Source organism: Lycorma delicatula, chromosome 7 (genome assembly GCF_047948215.1).
Source record: "Lycorma delicatula isolate Av1 chromosome 7, ASM4794821v1, whole genome shotgun sequence".
NCBI lineage: Eukaryota > Metazoa > Arthropoda > Insecta > Hemiptera > Fulgoridae > Lycorma > Lycorma delicatula.
This window is the reverse complement of record NC_134461.1, coordinates 78681674-78706922: the sequence shown is the minus strand read 5'-3', so window position 1 is coordinate 78706922 and position 25249 is coordinate 78681674. Positions and strand designations below refer to the sequence as shown.

At 31.6% G+C, this 25249-nt stretch overlaps 1 protein-coding gene and 1 long non-coding RNA gene across 7 annotated transcripts in view; one reads left to right on the top strand and one right to left on the bottom strand.

Annotated features, from left to right (window-relative positions):
* Positions 1–25249, top strand: part of LOC142328467 (uncharacterized) — a 266368-nt gene that overhangs the window by 215379 nt on the left and 25740 nt on the right. The window lies entirely within an intron of this gene.
* The window catches only part of LOC142328469 (uncharacterized), a 283425-nt gene that overhangs the window by 243846 nt on the left and 14330 nt on the right, over positions 1–25249 (bottom strand). The window contains exon 2 of the long non-coding RNA XR_012757279.1: positions 23534–23701. This is a non-coding gene — a long non-coding RNA (uncharacterized LOC142328469). The remainder of the gene's footprint in view (positions 1–23533; positions 23702–25249) is intronic.

The window sequence follows — 25249 nt, the reverse complement described above, 5'->3', positions numbered from 1 at the left end:
TTTTCTTTACTTACCTTTAAGAGCGTTTTCAGTATGTAACATTTAAAAATTTTAACTCAGAAATGTTTATTTGCCTCTCTGGTGCTCCTCAGTTAGAGTTCGGGACCTTCGCTGTTTTTAATAACGATTAATGACTTGCCGAATGGAATAATTTATTCCAAATATCTACTACTTGCAAACAGCCTTTATAAAATAATTGACCATTCGTCGAATTAATATTATTATAGAATGAACTAGAATACTCGCATGCTATCTTCAAAATGATTTAAAGTTGAATCATAATAAAATGAAAGTAATGTCCTACACTCGGAGGCATTTAATTCTAGCTATGTCTTTTTACATTGTTGATCGAGCAACTGAATTTGTTAAAAGTTTAATTAAAGGATTTGGTATAACTTATATTAATTTCAAGAATTCAAGATCACGTAATCTACCTTCATAAACCCTGTATAATTCCTAGATTTTATATTTTGTCTTAGCGTCTCCTTTTATAACAGAATTACTTCTTGTATTACACTGTACCTAGTTAAAAATAGACTTGATTTGTTTCTGGAGTTTGTAATCTTTATCATCGTTCTACTGTATTACGTAATGAAAAGTTACTAAATAGATTTCTTAAGTTTATTACAAATAAGAAATATCCCAGTTAGATTTTCTAACGAGTGATTTATAATGTTCACAACCATTGAAACAAGACGAAGCGTTAAGAATTTTATTTTATTTTTTTATGTTGAATAATATTATTGAATTTGAAATGTTACTGACTTTTTAAATTGAATTCTCTCCGATTCGACCTCGAATGAATCTAATTTATCTTCGGCAACAACATTTCATTATTCTAATTCTATTTTATTATAAAGTTGCGGTTAGTAAATGATTTAATTTTAAATACTGACCCGTTTTTTTGTTGTTTTATTTTTCTACTACGAAATAAATTACTAGAAAATATTTTTAAAAATCTTAATAAATTTATTAGCTAGTTGCTATTTAATTTTACTTTTTAAACATTTTGTAATTCAATTATCTTTTTTCGTTCTCTTTAACTATAACATTGGCCCAGGGTTCGATTCCCTGTCAGGCATAGCATTTTTCATACTCTACAAATTATATTTCCATATTCCCAAGGACAAGTTTCAAGCTTATGTGTGGAATCATTAAGCAGAAAAAAAGTTTTCCAAAAAACTGTCACAAATTTTGTTTGAATTTCTGATTTATTTTTTGTAATTTATAATTTCAGCGAGTAAATGATTAAAAACATTTTTGAAGCGGGAAGTCTTCATAATTGTTTTTAATTGAAGAGTATTCAAGATTTCAATCACTATTTCCTTGAAGGTACATTCAATAGCTTTCGTTGAAACCAATTCCAACGTTCTTATGTGAAAAGCCGGTATATACAAACCGAGATAATTTAATTTGTTTTAACTCTGAATAAAATGCAAAAATCGAAAAATTTATTTACGATTTTGTTAGCGACAAATCAGGGTGTTGTACCTTTCGCTGTCTCTCCCCCGCTCACCATTCCGTCCGTTAAAGATCTTTGAATAATCCGTCTAAAATTAATCACTGTGATTGACATCTATGCGACTGAGAACAGCTCAATGATAATGTGTAAGGCAAGTAAACTGCCTTCTTCAGGATCGCAAACTATTTCGAAAATGGAATAATTATTTTCAGTCGTATGTTTATACTGTTACGGCTGCCAAGTTTAATTTATTACGCTATTATCAGATGAGAAGCATCCAATTGAGAGACGTTACTTTGACAAATGGTGTGCACGGTTCGTGCCATGATAACCTGTCACTTCTATTACCACCAATCAGGTCAGATTATTCTGACAAAAAACGCGGGCGGAGTAACCCAATCAGAAGTTCCCCACCATTGCAGTCTAGCAGCGATTAAAAAGCACAGCTTGGTCAAAGACCAAGTCTGAAGAAGATGTCGCTCGATGTAAGGTCGACTTCAACCTCAGCCGAACGCTATATCTGCCTACTGATTACGACCGCTTTAGCGGGCAAAGCGGTTTTCAAAACCTTTTTATTGCTGAAGCTGACTGACTACCTTGTTCAGACATTCACTACTCCGAGATTTAAATTCCCGTTCAGACGTCGATGTTGTCAAATCCGGGAACTCACAGATTAAACGGCTCTTTTCAGAGCCAACTTATTAAAGTGGACAAAGTTGATACAAATAACTGCCGTTACACACTGTTAAATATATGTTATAGAACAGCATCGTCTTTGTATCTGTCTATTTTAACAGTGTAAAAATGTTCTTTTTTAAATAATTTCATATATTTTTAATCAATAAAAAATAATTTTTTTCTGCTTTTAAACTTTCAAGAGTATTTATGAATGTAACAGCTAAAAAATAGAAATATGGAACGGGAAAAATCATTCTTTCAAATATTTAAAATGAGCGATAACTCTGAAGAAAAAATATGCTCTTCATTAAGACATATTTTTAGAGCTTATTTGAACAGATGAAGTGTCGAATCTTATAATAAAAAAATAAAAAAATGAAGTGGAATCTTCTCGTTTTCTTTAGGATATTTGTAAAGAAATTTTAGTAAAAAAGGATTACGCAGAAACAGAAAAGGGATTACAAAATAAATTTAGTACTACTACCTCGATGTTTTACGATTATTATGAAGTAATGTTTCCAACTCATCGACGTTTTAATATAACGTCTAAAATATGGCAACGAATACGACCTTTGTGTAGACCGCAACTGGTTCAGACCCGGGACCGCTATTTTCCATAATTTCAAAATTGACAATTTAAGACCCAAATCACCCCCATTTGACTCTCAAATAAAAGTGATTCATTTCCTGAAATTATTTATTTTACCGTAAAATATAATTTTTTTATAACTACCTTACACGTACAGTTTTTCCGGAAGTTATTTGCTTGAGAGTAAATTTCAAAAACCAATCCTAGTAAGTTTGGTTGAAGTATGTTTAACCACTAAAAATAGAAACTGTAACAAATTATCAAAATGTTAATACAAGAAAAGTCGTATCAAGTATTTACAATAATACTCATTTAATTAAAATTTACATCTCTGAACTCCAGAACTTCCCAATTTTTATCAGAAAAATAAATAAATAAAAGGAAGTAAGCCAAATAAAGTCGAAATCGCGAATATGACTAGTTTTAAAAATCGTTAAAATACTTACTGCTATCCAGCCAGTACTAAAAAATTATAGAATTTTTTTTTAGGTGCAACTAAACAAATTTAAAAAAGTATTATGTTAATAATAAAATAAAAATGACATTTTAAAATATTCGGCTAAAACGTTAATATGTAGACATATCAAGTTTTCTACGTAAAGTGGGCAGAGATCGAAAAATCGATTTGAAAGAACATTACATCAAGTAACAATAAAGTAAAAAATAAAACATAAAAATTGAAACTTGATTTTACAAGCTATTAAATTAATTCTTTAGAAAAGTTTTATTCCGAGTAAATAAATTATCTGTTTGTTAAAGTCCTGATACATTTTTGTATTAAATTTAATTAGATATTATTTAATTTAAAAATCTGAATTATATTCGATTTACTTCTTTTCGTTATAATAATAAATCTTAGAATATAAATTACGTAAAAAACTAACGTGATCAGATAATAAATTTCGGTAACTGCGAGCCTGAACGTCCTCCACCTTAATCTTTTTCAAACTGTAATGCGTTGAAAAATATGTTACATAATTAATAAAAATACAAGTTTCAAAAGTCGGAAGAATAAAATTACCTCATTATTCTTCCTCAGAATCTGTAATGACAGTAGCGTTGTTAACCACTACTGAAATCCAATTGTTTGCGTATATAAAAATAAAATCACCTATACGTATAACTTATTGTATATAATTTTTATACACTCTTACGACTTTTGAAACTTGTATTTTTATTAATTATATAATATACTTTTCAACATACTTTAATTTGAAAAAGATTAAGGTTGAGGATGTTCAACTCACAATTGCCTAAATTTTTTCTAAAATTTTAAATAAAAAGATCATCACATTAAAATAACTAAAAATCAGCAACTTCATTCATTATTTTTATTATTATGTGAATTAATTAATCAAAAAATGTGTATCGAACGCGATCTGATTTGCAATAAAATTTCATTTATAATAATTAAATTAACGAACAAAGATTACGAGTCGTATCAAATGATTTTTAACGGTATCCAAAAAATATTCAAGCCTTCAGCCTTCAAAGTCCTTGCTTAATAGCAGCCACCGGAATGACTGTCTTGCTAACCATTTCTACTGGCCCAAAATCCCTTCAGCTACCCAATTGTATGTAGTGTAGTAGAGATGAGAAATTGAATAACCCCTTTAAGCCCTACTATGTTAACAGAACTAAGCATCCAAATATTGAAACGCTCGTTCGTTAATGATTTAACGTCAAATGCACCTCATTAGACAGTTTGACTCGCTCAGCTTGAGTCATTAAGGGCTTTCCTATTTACGTATTCGGATTTAGTAATTCAATATTACGTAATTTTTAATTTATAAATGCTTGAGGTTTTTGAGAATATAAAGTGAAAACACAAAATCCCTTTTATTCAGTTTCACTTACCTAAATTACAATTTAAACGATAATTCCAAATGCTTAAATTCTCAATTCTCAGGTTGTGTTTAGAACCTAATAATTTGTGCCGAACTTTTAATTTCTATTCATTGCTAACAAATTTTAGCGGGAATAAAATTCTATATTTAACCTGTTTCATCCTTTTAAGGATGGTTAAAAGGGAAGCCGACTTTTTCTTATATATATATATATATATATATATATATATAAATTAATGTTTGTCTGTCTGTATGTCTCTTATGCCTTCCTAAACCGTTCATCCGATAGCGATTAAACTTTGGGGAATGGTTGGACGCATGACAGGGAAGGTTTCTGAATTAGTTTGGATCCGCTAGGTGGCGCTGGCGTCGAGATATTTCGAAAAATTGTGTTTATGGTCCGATTTGCCTAATACTCAGATTACATGTTACTTACATGGAAAGAATTATTTCTGTAAAAAATGAACCCGCTAGATGGCGCTGGGGTTGAAATATTTAAAAAAATTATATTTATGGACTGATTTGGTTCATATTCAGAATATGAATATTAGTTACGTGAAAAGAAATATTTTTGCAATAACTATACCCGCTAAGTGAGGCCGTTTTCGAGATATTTACGAAACAAACAAGCAAATATACAGACTTTTTTATTCTAAATACATATATATATAAGGCATGTTCGTATGTGCGTCCGCTAAAGACCAAAAAACTAGTGGTAATGGACCTATTTACACGCGGGAAAAATAGAAAACGGGGAAAAGGGGGAAAGAGAAAAGGGGAAAACGGGAAAGGATAAAAAATAAAGTGGGCGAGGGGTGAGGGAGAAGGGTGAAAGGGAGATGTTGGAAAGGGAAAAGGGGAAGGAGAATAAGTGAAAGGTAAAACTTTTGTGAAGTTCAGTTTTTTAATTTTTTTATAAAATTTTCAATCGTTCATTTCTCTCTCTCCCTCCATATATATATATATATATATATATAAATAATTACATATAGCAACAGCGAAGCATTACCGGGTCTGCTAGTATATATATATATATATATATTTTAAGTTAAATTCTAGAGGCCATTACGATTTGATCATAAAATATACGAAATCTATGAAACCCTTAATCCAGCCTCAACCTTTTAATATTGATTTAAATGGAAAACCTAACGATATGAATATTTTTTTTAAACGTTATCTGAACTGAATTGTAAGTTTCAATCACAAAACTTTCAGAAGATATACTGAAGTGTTTAAAAGTGTACAGTGTTATTTTTTTAGCCCTCTTAAAAGTGGATTTAAGGAAAATTCCAAGTTGAAGTAAATATTACACTAAATATTGTTGAAATAAATCTTACTTTTCGACGCATTTCAGCGATGCAAATGGAACGAGTCATGATGGGTATGAAAAAATGATTTGCATCTACTTAAAACCCTTCTTACAAGTGAGATAGAGAAAAAATTCCTTCTTATTAATATGAATTACTACTTAAGGCAAATCCTTGATAGTTTTCAAATCACAACCACTTCCAATCTGGGCATCTATTTTTAATTTTAGGGTAGTTCATAAAAAAAAGAATTTAATTTCTCTAAAAATTTCATAACTGAAAAATTTCACTTTTCTAGTTATTCGAATAATGGAAAGGTTAATTATGAATCGGTGAGGGCATCCCCCAATTATACACACTAACAATCCATCTAAAATTCCAGCACACATCTAAACATTCCACATCCAGTGGACAAAATTATCCCTAAAAACTCAACTTTAAATATGATATAATTAATAGGTGTAAAAATTTTATAAAGTTTTGAAGAAAAATAATGGGATAATTTGGCTATTTCTCTTGTTGATGTGACCATTTCCTAACCGCTTTAGTGCTTTATTAATAAGAGAATGTTATTTTGATCTTATTACATTTATAAAAAAAAAAATGTCCAAATCCAAATACCTCATTTTTTTCACCAACCGTTAAGAAATCAGTTAATTAACCAGACATATTACGGATGTTGATTTCTATGTATGAAATTATTCCAGTTTTTATACGCCGTTAACACAAATAATATGAGTGAATAAATTTCCATTTCATTACGACAGTTTTTAGATATGAATAAAAGAAATTAAAATTTTAGAAAAAAAATGTTTTTTCTAAATAAATTTTTTACATTCCATTCTAAATTAACTCCATAAGAAAATGGAATTATTCATTGAATATACATAAGACACATCTATGACAAGCTATTGATTTTAAATCATATAACATTATCTTTTAGTCAGCGGTATATAAAATATACTACAGCGTTATTAAATATTACTAAACTGTAATAATAATTACATCACAAAGAGTAAAATAAATAAATATTTGGCAAGAGAACTTTTACGTCTTAAGACAAAGTTTTAACTAAAAACTTTCCACTTTTCTAGACAAGAACGAAGTTTAGCGTAAATTTTGAATCGCGACGTCTAATACTTTATTTCTTAGTAAAATATTTATTTTCAATCAAGCGTTAACTTCTTATCCACAACATGAAATTAGGAAAATAGTTCTTTTTGTTTTCGTTTATCAATATAAAAATCTCTTCCGGCACGCCAGAAGGGATTTCACGGAAGTAGATTTCACCGGTGCTTAGAAGGGGATAAAAAAGATTTCCACCTTAAAGTTAAAAAAATCTTCAAATTTACTCAATACGACAATGGTAGCATGTGAAAAAAAGTTTTAGATGTTTAGCATACAAGCCCCACCTTCTTACAATTCCAACAATATTTTGGTAATCCCTTGCTTTAAGGGTCTGTCATATCAAAAATTGTTTCAGAAAAACGTTTTAGGTAATGTTTAGAGGAGTAACGACCACTTTAAACCGATTCGATACTGTGCTACTAAGGGAGAAATTATTATTTTTTGTTTTCAAAACCCCTTTTTTCCACCCCCTGGGCCAATGGTTGATGACATTAAAAACTTTACTTAGATAGGTTTTAGGCCCTTATTCAAAGAATAGTAGGAACTTTAAACGAATTCGATATTTTACTTAAAAAGGTTATAGCGGTATTTTGGTTTTACGAAAACCTATTATTAAACCCTTATTTCCACCCGCATGGTCCGATTTTGGCCGTTTATGAACTCGACCGAGATTTTGGGTCGTTATATTTTACGTATCAATTTGAAAGTGATTGACTCAAAATTATGGCAATTATCGTATCCACAAGAAAGTGAAATATATATATATATATATATATATATATATATGCACGACGTCTGTAAATAAAGTAATCACAAAAACGTTTTTATTTACAATCCAATTATACATGGACTCACCTTCAAAACAGTTCCCTTGGGAAGCCACGCTACGCTTCAAACGGTTTTCCCACCCTTCGTAGCAATGTTGGAACTGAGAAACCGAAATATCCTACAGATGGTCGGTTACATTGTTTTTGTGAAACCCGAAGATATGTCGTAATTTTCCAAAAGTCGAATAATGGTACCCATCACAATACGTAGCTTTCTAATGAAATCTACCTATTAAACCTACATATTATATATGTATATCAGCCGACAAAGAAAAGAATATACCAAAGAAATCGATTAACTAGTCATGAAAAAATAGATTTGAAAAACCTATCAGTGTTAAACAGCTTCATCTTAGATAATTATTCAGCAATGTATGTTTTTAAAGAAGAAATAATCTATAATGACCCATAACTCTTGGCATAGTACATTTCATTATTGTTGATTAGGATTCACATTAAAAGATAACCTTCATCCATCGATGGGTAAAAGATATGCCTTTTACCCATTGCATAATGGGTAAAAGGCATAATGGCATAATGGTAAAAGGCATGCCTTTTACCCTCATTATGCATTGACGAAAATTAAACTGTATTTCTTATGAAACTTAACTGCTAACAAATGGACTCATTTGAAAAAACTATTTTTGGCTTTGAAAAAAAACAGCCTCGAACTCTGGTTCTGGAGAAATAACCTAAAGTCAACGTATAAAATGGCGTCATCAGCTGCCCTGAAGCAGATTCTTTGCTGCACCATACCCATCTCTGTACTCTCTATTTCATGTTCAACTTTTGAACTCCTGACAGCTCTCCTTTCTTTGCTTACTAAATTGTCTTCATAATTTTCGTCTTGCCTTCTTCGCACCTTCTACCTTGAGCACTGTTTTAATCAACACAATCTTTACATGTTATGACTAACCAGTTAACTTTTCTGTTCTACAGTTTTACTTAGTACAAAGTAAAGGAAGTATTGTGATAGCGAAAAATGTCGGTTATCAGATTTCAATAGAAATATCCATTTTTACCAACCCTGAATCCATTTTGACTGGTTTCGTACGTACGTATTTTTCGATACGTATGCATTTCGCATAATTAAAAAACGATTAGCCGTAAGATGTTGAAATTTTGGATTTAAGACTGTTGTAACATCCAGTGGTGCACCTCCCCGTTTGATTGCAATCGACTGGACCAAGTGTCAAAAATTTGGATTTTGGACTTTTTCTTAACTGCAGTAATAAACCCTCCTCATTGACAGCTTTTCAATGATATATCATAAGTGATACTTATTCATTGATTCCAGAGTTATAGCCAAATAAAATTGTAGTTAATGAAATAATTGGATCTTACAACGGGAAGGCACATCGATTCGAATTCGACTTCATTTCCTTTTTTTTATTTAAATATAAGATTTATTAATAATATTAACCTATGATTATAAAAAAAAACTTACAATAATTCAATAACAACAAAAAAAAAAAAATGAAAAAAATCAGAAGTTATTAGTGAAATAAAATTTTATGTACTTTAATACAATGTATATATGTGTATATGTGTAGAAGGCGAACAAGAAAGTCATAACTTTTTTTTTATCAGATCAAATTCATTCGCCTTATTACTTCTTAATTTTTCTATCTCCTTATTTAAAATGTTTTAATTAGCATTTTAAATACCTCCAGTCTTTTTTTGTTCCTTTTTTTATCCCCATTTTAAAATCTCTACTAAAGTAGATAATAACCACAATACTTCAAAAGACGCTTCACGTTTAACCACATCTCAATAGATAAAAAACGATTCTATTTATTAAATGGTTTTATTTAGTTCCTGCTAATTTAGTTTATTTCCTTTTCATTTTTGTAATCTTCTATTGGACGTACTTCCTTACATTATTACTGTTTCATTCGTTAAATTATTTCTTCTTTCATAAACATTCAATTTTTATTTTCTTTAAATCTTGTTATTTTCATTTTCCTAATAATCATTATCATACCTTATTCGGCTGCAGTGTACGTAGGTCATTCAGAAAGTAAGAACGGATTGCGCATCGCATGCGCGCAGCTTCATTCACAACAATGGGTCAAGACCAGCTGGTCTCAGATGTTATTCTGCTAGTGCTGTACTAAACTTCGTAGCTGTACTGTGACACAAAGTGATTTAGAGTGTTTATAATGAATAAAAAAATTGAAAATCCCTGCCGACTGTGGGGTACGTTTGGTTATACGTTTTTTGAATGCACAAGGTGTTCGTACTGTGGAAATTCATCGTCAGATTACTACCGTATATGGTAACAATGTAATGAATGGTCTTTCGACTCGTGAAGTGTATTTGCCTCATGACAATGCACGTCCACATTCCCCCAAAGAAAACTTGTGAACTTTCAAAGATTTCGCATGGGATGTTTTTGATCATCCGCTGTAGAGTCTAGATCTTGTCCCAGACGATTTTCGCCTGTTTACTAAATTGAACGAGTTTTCCGGCGAGAACCGCTATGAAAGTAACAACGACGTCAAGTCACATGTTCGTGTGAGGCCTAGTGACCTTGCGGCAAACTTATTTGACAACTGCATACAAAAACTAGTGCCACGATATGACAGATGCTTAAACTTAGGAGGTGATTATATGAAAAAGTGGTTAAAAAAATGTACATTATGATGGACATATTAAAAATAAATACAATAAATTTGTTTTAAAACAAAAACGTTTTTACTTTCTGGACGACCCTCGTATTAATCATTGCTTATCGTATGGTTTATCTCCTAAATATTTCATGTGTTCGTGCAAACCTTTTATAATTTATTTTCCTTACTCCAATGTTGATCGTCTTATTCTATTTTCTAGACCACTGTTAATTATTTCTTACAATGAATATTAAAGAAATATGGGAAAAAGCAGCGGACTTACATTACTCATCTCTCTATCAAATCAGTTTAGTATAAACAATATACTGTTTTGCAGCAATAAAATAAACACCTGTAAAAGAATTTGATTATTATCACGCAACATAAAAACGAAAACAAAAATTTATCAAGCTATTCAATTATTAAAACTGAATCTGAAAACAAAAATGTTAAAAAACCTTTACGGTTTAAGAATCCTAAGTTTTAAATATTTAATTAATTAAATCATACATCATTTGTTTGTCTCAGTTTTATTTTGTCAATACCAGAATAACACTACTGGCAATATTTTACATTATTTTTTCCTTTAATTCCAGTATCACAGCTCCTCCTAGGTTTTCTTTTTCTTTTTTTTCTGTTTAGCCTACGGAACAACCGTAAGGTATTACTTCAGAGGAAGAATAACGATGATATGTATGAATGTAAATGAAATGTAGTCTTGTACAGTCTCAGATCAACCGTTCCTGGGATGTGTGGTTAATTGAAACCCAACCACCAAATAACCGGTATTCTGAACTCCCAGGTTTGCTGGGAGTTAAGGATATTAACGACCAGTTATCATTCTCGATGTCAAACTGCTAAAACGTTAACATCAAATGATTTAAATGAATGATCTACCGTTAATTTATTTACCTTGCACGAACGCTAAATAAAATTAATATTTTAATCACTAAGAAAAACTTTCTTAAATGAAAAAAATTAAGCATTCAAAATAAATAAAAAATTATTTACCAGCAATAAAAAGAGAGTTAAACTGAACACCATAAAATAATCAATTAAAATATTAGGTGATATTGTTTATAATATCCAAATCAGGAAACAAAACTACGGTAAACCACATTTAGGCCTCTTCAAAGATTAAAATTAACGAAGGCAAATTAATTAAAATAATTTTTAATTAAATTCATGGTTTCTAAAATATCAGTTTACAACCTTAACAAAATAATCATCTAATTCTCGCTGAATTAAATCCCTAGAGTTGTTTATAACAAACAGAACTGTAAAACGGAGACAACCTAATTAAAACAACTCTATTCAAGGTATTTTCCTTTATTTAAAACATATTTCTTCAACTGTAATTAATAAATTAATTTGCATTATTTGTTTATTTTCCTTTATTTAAAACATATTCCTTCAACTGTAATTAATAAATTAATTTGCATTATTTGTTTAATACGTACTCCTACGAAATAATTACCTCCACTTGCGTAAAAGAGCATACAAAAATAAATTATCCGTGATAAAATACTTATTTACATTTTATAATAATTAATTAATTATTTAATTGTAGCTGTAAATGCGACAAAACCTTGTTATAACATGCACATAATATTAAAATAACAAATAAATTATAAAAATATTAACATTATTCTTTATTGAAATTCGGCTCAAAGTTTAAAATAAATGTATAATTTTAAAATGTTTTTCTTTAGAAATTTATATTAAAAATAAACTATAATTTAAAGTAAAGGTGGAGATATATTACAATGATGAGGTTCAAAACCCGGATAATCTAATTTACGGATCAAAAGACGATTCCATTCATGAATAAACCATTTTACATTATATAAAATGTACAACAAATAAACAAACAGGAGATCAAAGAAGAAAAATAGTAGCTGAACTCTTTATTACGTAACAACACTATAGTTATAGTAAAAATATTTTTAACATAAAATTTGAATAAAAGATTGAATACATTAATCAATGAATAAATAAATGGTTTATTTTTTTATTAGTATGTGATTTTAGAAGTAAAAAAAACATCTAACACAGTTGTAGGACTTTCCTGTCCCGCGGCAAAAGCCACGTTCCGGGAAAGTCCTACAACTGCAGGTTGTTCCAGATGTACGGCTTACACACAACTTAATCTAAAATACTTACAATTTTATTTAATTATATTTTTTCGTTTATTTAATTCATGTGATTCTAACTAAAGCGCGCGCGCCTACCGTATTTAATTCGCGAGGTAGGCACTAACTAAATTAATGTAATCTCACAACTTATATAGTACAAATTTCGCTCGTACGGTCGGCAGACTCGTGTAGCCGCGAGGCTTAACGCACCAGGTACCTGGTCAACCAGGCGATCGAGTTCGAGACCTAGCCAGACCGAGTTACTATTTTACACTTTAAATATTGTTCATTTATTTAATTCTACCGTACACCTGCGACGTCACAACATATCAGACGACAACATTTTTTTGTTGTGGGGGTGCAATTTTGCAAAAGTCTTTTTTTCTATTGTTATTTCTTAATCGTTAATAAATGTGTCTAACAAAAATGTGACCTTAATTAGGCGAAAATGAATCCAGAAGTTCGGGAGATATAAGGTGATTTAGGATCGGATTTAGGATCGGGAAGAGAGCCACCCCGCAGTGCATCTATTGTCCAGAGAACGACGATGCCGAACATACGTTGTTCATATGTCCAAGATAGGCCGTTAAAAGAGGTCAAATAGTAATTAATGGTCTTACACCAGAAAATCTCATAAACTGGTTGGGGTACAACAATGAGAACTGGGAATGGTTCCGCAGGTTCGACGGGGAGGTCCTGCGGGCCAAAGAGGATGAAGACAGAAGAATGGGAGTATAAACAGTAGGGTAGGGCGGACAGTCACTCCATGGAGGGCCTGTACGCCTTGGTGTGCGGGTACCTGAGAAGGGGGTGAACTCCAGGGGAGTTTGAGTTTGGGTTAAAATAAAAGACCAAGTCCCGGTCGGCGGGGTCGTCCCTGCGGGTGGGGTCGGCGCTGTCGATTAGAGGCCAAAGGCGTAAAGACCGAGTCCCGGTTCCCTGCTGAGGCGCTGGGGGACGGCATAGCCGGACCTTGGCTCTAAAGCGGGGGATTAGAGGCAGGCAATGTAAAACAAAAGATCCGAGACCGGGGAGGCCAACCTGCCGTGCCGGACGTATAGCCGGCGGGTGGGGGACGCCTCCTTTGAGAGTAAAAGGACACTCTCCCCGACTGAGTATACTTAATTGGATATCCGGTCGGGGAGAGTAGGGAGAAAAAAAAAAAGGTGATTTAGAGGCCAACACCGAACACACGAACACTAACATCCGGAAAATTTCCATCCGGTTTTTTGAGTTCCTTAGGTGTCACAAAACGTCAAGATCCGGTAAAAACCGCATTTGCCCAAATTGGGCGGATTACAATAGTTCCCCTAGCTCTGCACTTCTGCTATAGCACTATCTAAACGGGAAGCTAAAAATTCAACCATTAAATATACATATTTCATATTCAAACTTTCATAGAAAATACAGAGTACAGGCAATATTCTAAGTCACTCAGAATATGTACTCTTATAAATTGTTTGTTGTACGTGACTTTCTCCTAGAATATAAAAAAATATTTTAACGCAGAAACAGATTTATAATCGAATGTTAACCTCTAGGCCCGACGCGAAGGCGAGCTACCCCAGCCACCACCAGACAGAATTTCGCGGACCACTGTACTCTGGAGTCCTATATAAGTTAATTAACAACATTATTAGTTATTTCAAGTAATTTTAATGTATTTGTTAAATAATCATAGAAACAATAAACACCTTGAGAATAAATCAGAACAACTACACTAGGCGCTAAATTTCAACTTCTGCTAACTGCTATGTATATGAATGAATTTTCTTTTACGTAACATCACAAAGAGAAATCTTTAAAATAATATATATAAATCTAGTATCTAATAATTCAAATTGGAAATTCAAGCCCTATCGGATACATTTACTGCCTTACCTATTCAATAACAGTACAAAGGATAAGCATATTTCTTTTCACAGCGACCGCTACACATCTGTCAGTTTCTGTTGGTTACCTAGCAACTTAAGTAATCCAGGCATCGAACGACCCGATATAATTCATAAGAAATTTACACAAAACCGACCTTAATGGGCAATGTAATCCCATTATGATTACGGTTGCTTTACGAAACATCTGTTTAAGAAGTCCGTTTAACAGGCTAAATGGACAGGATAGTTAAAAACAAACGACCTCAACAAAATAAAGTACATAAAGTACTTACTTATACTTTATAATAATTAATTAATTGTAGCTATAGATGCGATAAAAAATTGATATAACATAACACATAATATTTAAATAAATAAATGATAAAAATATTAACATTAATAAATGGTTAAATGGTTTTGCCGCAGTCGGCAAATTGCGATACAGTAACAGTACATTATGCGACGAACCTATAATGATTGCCAACAACGCACGAGTGCGAAGTAAGTTACGACACGAACCTTGACGACTGTCGCAAAGTTCGCAAGAGTACACAAATGGCCGTTATAGAGTTGCATACCGTATTTTTCTACGGCTGTTAAAATATCAGATTATTGATTTAAATCAATGATAGAATACATTGTTTACGGAATATATATATTTTTTAATTTTTCACAAAATACTGAAACAATACATTTCTGGGGCGATAGGTTATTAGCCGTAAGTTCTGCCTTATCTTTAATATCAATCGTTGTTACCTATTATTGAAGTACTTTCAAATTAGCCTCTGCTTGCTAACTGTTAAATCTGATTAAAATCAAAACAAAAAAACATCTAATACATTAAATAATACCCGCTCCTGATCGGTGAGTGATTGAAAAGAATAGGCTTTCGATCGGTTGAACACCTGTAAAATAATGAATATGTTTCATAACGATCCTCATTGTAATGCATGTTCCAGCCGCGTAATTCAAACGTTTTAATACAGGCGTAGAAAAAAAGGGTGAAGAATTTATCCAATAGTACACCAATAATTGGTTTGTTATTTTTGGATCGTATCAAGTCGAAAAATGGTTTCTTTATAAGCTTAAAAATTCTCTTAAACTACAGTACGATATTAAATATTTTCCTTGATTATGAAGAAATGCAAAACTGAGACAGAAATTTTCAAATTGAAATACAGAATTTACGTTTTCTCGGTGTTGTGACAAAACACTAAAATACAATTCTCCTACTACTTATGCAGTCTTAGCGCGCATTAATGACAACGTTTCTGAATAGTGTGATCTACACAAAAAAGAGAAACTCCGTACCAATAATAATCTACGTAAATTTAAAATAAAACTGTCATACAGTATAAGCAATATTGTTATTTATATATATATATATATATATTTTTTTTTTTTTTTTTTTTTTTTTTAGTTTAATTTATCCTATCGTATTTTTTTCTGATGGAATTTTTGAAAACATCTTGCTGTCTTTTCTATTTTGGTAGGGATCCCATTACTCATTAGTATTTATCATTTCTACAAAATTGAGTAGTTGTACTGTTAAAATAGTTGTAAAAACTACAGTTTGTTGTATAAACTACAGTGCGGCATTCTTTCTTTTTTTTACTCTGGAAACCGTAACCTTTCATATAGTCCTACAATAAAAATTATTCGAAATTTTCAAGACCAGATTGTTTTAAATAATTGAAGCACATCTATAATCGGATAGTGATTTTTGAAAAATAAACATTTAAATGACGCGTTTAAATAACGTTTACGAGCAGTGTGATACTTCGTATCTTTACTAATTTTATCAATACATTAGTATTCATATTAAAAATATATATATTTTATATCCTATCAATGAATTTAAAGTAAAAGTCGTTCAGTGTATCTTTTTTCCTTGTTTAACTCCCGAGAATCACCATAAGGTATTACTTCAGAGGATGGTACGTATGAGTGTAAGTGAAGTGTAGTCTTTTACAGTCTCGGGTTAACCATTTCCGAGATGTGTAGTTAATTGAAACCCAACCACCAAAGAACACCGGTATCCACGATATAGTATTCAAATCCCTATAAAAGTATACCTGCGACGTCACAACATATCAGACTACAACATTTTTTTTGGGGTGGGGATACAATATGGAAAAATCTTTTTTTCTATTGTTATTTCTTAATTGTTAATAAATGTGCCTAAGAAAAATGGACCTTAATTAGGCTAAATCTGAGATACCTTGCTCTACAGCTTCACTCCCTTGGCCTTTTAAGTTGAAAATTTAAGGTCTGCCTTTACTAGGATTTGAACTCTCGGCTTCGAAATCAGCTGATATGTAAAGACGCGTTCACCACTAGACCAACCCGGTGGATCGTTCAGTGAATCTAACCACTGAAATGCAATACGTTTTAAATAATAAAGAAATAAAATACATAATATTCGGAAACAGAAAAGCATTAAAAAAAAATGTTTGTGGTTAGATAATGGAAATCCATACTGATTGTTTCTAGCTAACTGTATTTCAAGAAGCAAGAAATGAGCATTTATCAACAACGATTACAAAACTAAAATAATTCGACGGTCTTTAATTAAAATAATCTAGTTTATTCCGACAGTTTTGTTTGATTTCACGCTAAAATAATCAAATACGTCACGCGCACACACGAAATATATTTTTGAAAAAAAAATTCAGAGACATGTTCGTTTATTATAATGAAATGTTAATAAACAAAATCACGTTAATATTTAATTAGTTACACCACAAAGTCGATATTATCAGATCGATTACTTTATTAAGGTAATGAGGCTATTTAATATCTTAATATGTAGATAAAGTAGAAATAATACGAATTTTTAAGAAAGGCCGTTCATAAGGGGTTATTGATCTTAAATTTGTCATTGAAGAATAATAAATGTTTGCGTAAACAAGCACACCCATTATAGTCATACGTTAACCTCGACCGAAAAAACGTTGAAAGCCTTCATATGCTTTATAATGTAAGTATTATACTCTTAAGAATATTATAACAATTAAGTAATACCCGATATATAATTATCGATTAATTAAAATAGTAAAAATAAAATAACAGTGATACGACTACTGGCTTAGAAATATTCGTATATAACGACGCAAATTTTAGAACTATTACTGTAATTAATTAGAAACACTACGCTTCAAATAATATCGGTTATAATGAAATCTCCCCTCCCACAAAGAATCTAGAGAGCACTGTCACGAGAGTAATTGGTACAACCCACAGGTAAGGCGAGTAGACCTGATCTTCGCTAACTAGATATTACTGCTCTGTTCTGTGATGCTGCAAGACTCGGTCTCAAATCTAGTAAAAAGTGATTTTAAAAATATATATTACTAAACCCAGCCGTTACAAATCAATAATAATAAGGGATTCTATCAAAAGTAGTGCTCTGAATCTGTCATACTGAAATTAAACTTATCATTTTAAAGAAATTTAATCCCGAAATGAAAAATTATCTATGGAAAAAAAAATAGTAATATAAAAATTAAATCTTCATGTTGATTCTATAGAATTCTTTTTACTTTCTTGGCATCACAGCTCTAGAATACAGTTGCAAGAAGGAAAGTATGGTAATAACGTAAAAAATGGGGTTCTGGTTTTTTCTTTCATTTCTCGACATTTCATGACCTAGGGACCCCAAAAAAACAAAAACATTGGGGAGGTAATTTTCGTACTTACGTGTGTTGGCGTGTTTGAAGCTTTATAATTTTTCACTGGATTAACCGATTTTGATGAATTTTGGCACAGGGAATGTATATTGGTCAATTTCGGTAACAGTTTGGCCTCAATACCTCCAGGAGGAGGGGTAGATAGTTCCTTTGGGGTAAATCTTTTCAAAATTTTGCAAATATAATCCACTTTTTATTAAGCTCAATAAATATATACAGAGTGTTCCATATAAACGCAACGCATCAATTACTCATCCATGAAATTTCAAAAGTCAAGCTTACTTGACTTTACCTTACTTTGATTTAGTACCTACTCGTTACTGAAATGAACTCGTCCAACATCTGAACATCGCGGCGACGCAGTAGAACACTACCGATAGTAACAACAATGCAATCATAACGTTCAGTGTATTGCTAGAGACAAGATGGTGTTTTCGCTAGATAAACGTGTTTTCTATGTTGAGTCGTACTTCAGTACGAAATCAGTGGTTGCAGTGCAAGATTTGTTTCGCCATAAGTACCCAGATAAACCAGCTCCTAACAAAACATCAGTATTAAGGTTAGTTGCAAAATTTAGAGAGACCGGTTCTGTTAATAACAAGGAACACAAAAAATCTGCGTCAGTGTTGAATACAGATACAGTCACTGAAATCAAAGACCGATTACTCGCCTCGCCAAATAAATCGATCAGACGTTTGTCTGCTGAAATTAATTTGTCTAAATCAACTGTTCATCGGGCGACCAAACGATTACAATTACGACCTTATCGCATTCAAACGGTTCATCGACTTCTTGAGCCTGACAAAGAAAAACGGCTACAATATTGTCAAGGTTCCGTCGATTTCTGCGTGAGGGAATTAATGTTATGGATTCGTTATTTTTCACAGATGAAGCAAGGTTTCATTTGGATGGCTAGGTAAACAGCCAAAACAGTAGAATTTGGAGTGCTGAAAATCCCCACGTTTATCACGAAAAACAATTACTCCCGCAGAAGTTGGGCGTGTGGTGCGCGATATCACGGAAGAAAATAATCGGTCCTATTTTTTTCGAGTACACCATTAATGCACAACGATATCAGGATATTTTATTTCAGTTCATCGCACTCTTGGAAGAGGAAGACAAACACTGCTGGCTACAACATGACGGTGCGACATCGCACTACGCAGGTTCAACTTCTGATTTCGTTGAGGAATTCTTTGGTAATCGTGTTATCGGTCGAGGCTTGTGGCCACCAAGATCTCCAGATTTGACTGCGGCGGATTTTTTTCTATAGGGTTACCTCAAAGAAAAAGCCTACAGCAACAAACCACCAACACTTGGACAATTGAAAGTCAATATTGAACAAGCTGTATTAAATATCCAGCCACAAACTTTGAAAAAAGTTGCAAGAAACGCTGTAAAAAGAATTGAAGCTTGTATTCAAGAAGATGGCGGCCACTTCCAACAATTACTCTAAATGTAAGGTAATAGATGGTAATAATAAAAATTACATTTACATTTACACATGCCTTTTTATTATTTCAATACCTACCAATATAAGGTTGGGTTGCGTTTTACATGGGACACCATGTAATATGCAACCTATCTATCTATATATGCAATATATAGATAGATAGATCCTATATATCTATATATGCAATGACATGCCTATCTTATTTGCCCCCTAATTCCCCCTTCCCAAAAAAACGAATTTTTGAATTATTACTATCGACTATAAATTATTATCGATTTTAAACATTATTTAATTTAAACTTTTATTTTCCTAGCATCATAGCTCTAAAGCTATGCTGTAAAAAGGAAAGTATGGTAATCACTCAAAAAATGGGGTATAGGTGTTTTCATTTATCACTTACTTTTGCACTAGATAAGAATAAATAATCAATGTCAAGAAAGTATAACGACTTCGTTGTCAGCTTTTGTTCGTATCAATGCATTTCATAGAAAACTAAAGTAAGTCAATAATTTGAATTCAATCTGTCTTGTTTAAATTTTTTGGTTTGTACAGCAATCTCGAAAGAACAACCGATAAATTTTAAAGAAACTTACAAAAAAAGAACTTATCAAAACCTTGACTGAGTCTTAGGTATGGATTAAATTAAAGACCTTTATCGGAAGTCTGTCCTTTCAAGGCAAAAGAGTCAAGTCAGACTCACAATATGTCTCGGCATTTAAGTTTTACCCCGAGGCAAAAAATCAACAAGCAACAATCTATCCCAAAACACAGTTGCACATAATATTTCGGGCCTACATTATTTCCTTGAAATTCAAAGAAACAGTGATCTCCTTTCAACGGAGATGTTGAGCGATTCCATTCCACGGACTGTTTTTATTCCAGTGTAATTTGAAACACCCACGTCTCCTCACCAGTAATATAACTGTTTAAAAACAGTCGCCTTCATTGTTCTATCTCGTGAGAAAATTCAAAGCACTGCTAAACGTTTGTTTCTGTGCAATTTGATCATCATTTTTGAATCCCAGCGTGACCACAATTTCCGATAATTTAAGCAAACGACACAATTCCATTGAGAACACTTATAAAATCGAAGGAAATTCATTACATAATGTTGAAATCGTAAACAGTCTATTCTTACAGACTTTTCCATTAACCTCTGCACCAAGTCAACAGTAATGGCAGAAGGTCGCCCACTCCGTACCACATCACGTACATTTTGTACGTCCCTCATTAAATGTTCATCCTACTTTCTCACCATTCCATAGGAAATAGCGTTATCCAACTGTTGTCAATAACTAACATGCGTTCAGCAAAATACTCGTAATAAAAAACAATATGGTATACAAACTACCTTTTCTTATGTTGTGCAATCAATGTAGCATGGTGTCATTTAAATACAGCATATCCCAGTTAGGTTTAAACTGGAACTGCAGTTTAAAGTAAATTTGCCCGATGAATAAATCATTCATTACCACCCATTTCTTTTCCTTATCTTTCTTGTCCTTCATCTGCTCTGTAGGCGTAGTTCTGCTCCTAACAGATCCTCCAGTACCTATTTTGATAGTACAACCACTGCATTCCTAGCACAATTTAATAAAGAGGGATGTCTGTGAGCCTCACAGAGGGGTTCCTTTTCCTGTTCGGTGGCCGTACACTAAGCCTAAAAGTTAACAAGCCTTTCAGGTAAAGCGAGCGTCTAAAACTCTCCCACCAAAAAACTTTTATGAAATGCAACAAACCAGGAAAAGGTGTTTTTTTACTAAAACGTATAATTTTCCTTCCGGCTTAGAATTTCGTTAATTAGTAATAATATTTTACTGTAAATTATATCTGTAGAACACATTTTTGATTTATTATTAGTCGATAGATAACATTAAAGGAACTGTCTGTTACTCGTAACTCATCATAAATTACACCTCTCCTCTGAAAAGAACTATTAAGATTATGCTTTATTTAACAGCTGATGATTCATTGTAAGGAGCAGGTCAACAACCGGACGATAAACATCGAAGGCCAAGACCCTCTCGTGAAATGCTGGTGTGCGCACCTACATACAAACACACATGCGATCGATAACTTACCGTTAGCGAATTAATAATCGAATCTCATTAATAAATCGACGAGTATTTAATTTAATCAAGACGATAGTCCCACTACATGAAAATTTAATTTTCCGGACAACGAACTTCTAAAACATTTTTTTTTCTTAACAATAAGCAGTAACTACTAAACGTTTTTCTAAGAGGGTTGCTGCAAAACTTATATTTTTTGTTGATTACATAAAAATTATAATCTCACTTTTTATATGAACAGAAAAGATCAAAAGGTTTTTGCGCATTTACAATTCAACATATGTAAATAAAATACGTAAAAAACTCATGAATACTCGTATATTAAAGCGTAAGAACATAACAGAGGATAAAAAAATCATATAAAAAGAATTAATAAATCCTACATAAGAATAGAAGTATATGAGAACACTAAAGGAATGACAAATAAAATCTATTTTTTCTGTCTTGTAAAAACGGTGTGTGACTTCTCAAGATGTTTTTTTTCTTTTGTTGTTTGTCTGCCAAAAAAATAAATATTTTATGACTAATTCCACGGTAATATATCCTGGATATTTTATTTTAAAACCGAATTCTGGCTTCCCAGATTTGGTCCAATAGAAATAGTTCATGTATACTAAAAATCCATTCCAAAATGTCCAAACATATAATTTGCTTTAATATAATGCTTTAATTGCTTTAATTTGCTATAATATAATTTTAGCCGGTCAACCAAAATCATTCCTTAATAATGTGCTGCTCCTATCTAGGTTAATACCCTGAGATTATAGACAGGTTAGATGATCAGTAAGAGGTTTGAGATATTCCTTTAGACGGGTTATTTAACTTGTTTCAGTACTAATGCGGATAGATTATCCCGTTATCACTAACCCCGATAGTAGTGCTACAAGCCCTTTAGATTTTTGTTAAAGATATATGGAACACCTCGACCGTTTCATTAGCTATTTATATAATTTGATGGGAGAGCTCTGCCTAAAGAACATCCGGCTACTTTATTTCCTATCTGACGGTCGAACAAAAACACATTATAAGGTAACCTAATTTATTCTTATAATACCAAAATGAAATTTACTATCCTTTACATTAATATAATAAAGAAAATGGGACAAGAATCTTTTTTTAAAAAGACCTATTAGGAAAAATATGCGTGGATTTCTCAAGTTAATTAAGAATATACTTGTAACATTCTTAATCTGTTGTCCGAGCTATTCTCATGAGACGACATAGATAAAAGAAAACGAATAAAAGAAAAGACTTGATAACAAAGAAATAAAAGTGAATAATTCACAATCGATTACTTTAAAGTCGTTTAAATTAAATTTAAAATACTTTTCTCATTTCGAATAAATAACTTGGATCTGAAATAAAGTATTTTTCAATGTGAGAACTCTTTTAATTCACACGTAACAGATTTTTCCCCACTCAATTACGTAATAAAAGTAATTATCGTAATAAAAACATATTAATTTATTACCAATTACATTACATCACTTACTGCACGTGATGTAAAATAAAATATAAATATTTATCCGACGTATATTAATTAATCATTTATAATCGCTTGGGCCACGCTTTATGACCCGTAAAAAACCACATTAGCTAATAGAAAGATACATAAATAAAACAATGTAAGTCTATTTTTAAAATATAAAATAAAAATAAAGCTATGATAGTTTTAATTAGTTAATGACGGTCTTTGTCTGTATGAATGTTTTTTTTTCTATTTGTTTGTTTTAATAAAGACCAAGGGTGACTTACAGATCGCTGAAAAGGTCATATAATTACTAACTTATAAAGCAACGTTTGCAATAAACTTAATATAAAAAAAATTATAAAAAAAGTACATACGTAGATACATACCCTTAATAAAGACCACTGACATTGCCAAATATATCAATCTATAATTGTAACGTAACGTTTAATCTTCTCTGTTACTATTAACACTCATTCACAACTTCTGATAATCGAAATGCGTACCCCGCTTCGCACGGGAGCTGCACAAACTAGACTTATCTTGTGCCGGAGCTCCTAGAAAAAAAATTGCATACTTCAAAACTGTATACTGAATTTGTATTTTAGTTGTAATTAACTCATTAAAAAAAATAATAAATAAATAAATAAATATTTCTGTAGTTTTAATCATAACAAAAGCTTATCTGATCGACCTGAAATCAAAAAATTATGAAATACGAGATCGAATGAGAGGATTGAAACCTATTAAAAAAAATAATATTATTTACAAATAAGGTTCATTAATCTTCGTCAAAGTAGGCGCCTTTTTTTAATCCACACAGTATCTTTATTTTATATCTTGAAAACGTTGACCCTTCAACGTCATTGCCATCTTGTGAAATAGGTCAAAATCACAATACGCTGAACCTAATACGTAAAGAATTTGGTAAATATTGCAGGATGCCAAGTTTGGCGGAAAACTGCAATACAACATGAGTTGAATGGGCTGGAGCGTTGTCAAGATGCATCTTCCAATTGTCTGATTCGGGTTTGAAGAAACCCGCATCTTTTTCTGAGCACAGTATCTCATAAACGCTAAAAAGTTATAATTTAATACTCCGTTATGGTTTACTCCTTCAGAATGAATCAGTAATAGCTTAGTAAAAATAAAAAATCAGTTTTTTTGTAACACCCGGTAGAAAACTTGCCGAGGTTTCTTGGGTTGCGTAGAATTTGCTCCATTACGAAGATTGGATATTTGTCTTCTAATCGATGACATAGATAAAAGGTTTCATCAGTAATTATTGATTTTTAGAAATTTAAATCAGATTCATTTACATTCTAGAAAATCAGTGGTGATCTGTTTTCAATCGAAAAACTTTTATTTGAGATGCCAAAAAAAAAATATTCACTCGATTGCTTGTGACAGCCTAATGAAGCTAGTTCAAGTGTAACTAATCCTGTGGCTAATGCTTCCAACATTACATTCTTTTCAATTCCTAAACCGACCTGTAGAGACTAAAATCAGTCTCGATAATTTTTGAACGGACCTTATAGAAAAACATTTCGCGAACAGCAAAATATAGAGATCGAATAATGACACAACAGCAGAAAATTGAACCTATCTTAAAATAATTAGAAAATGACAATGTATTCAGTAAGAAAATATATTTAGAAATACTTAGCCTGTACAATAAATATGTTCAGAAAAAAAGATCATATATAAAACTGATATAAATAAATTAGCGTGAATGAGGAAGTGACATAGCTTCCATCCGAAAATGGAACTTGGAGAAATATTTTAAAAAGAAAACACAGGAATAACAAACCACGCCTACGGGTTATAAACAACCTTTAAACAATTTTGCTGTAGGAACATCATTCTATTTAAACAAATATCAGCTATTTAACTATATTTATAAAAAAAATTGACAAATTAATTAAAAATGTACTAATAAATACGGGATATGAAAATAGGTAAAATGTATTTTTATTTTTATTTGAAACAGAATATACCTTACTAGTCTTTCTTAAATAATACCATCCATAGCGCAACTATTATTCTATCATTAACACATTTCTATGAAGCACGTTTTTAACAAGAAATTCTTTTTTTTAACCTTA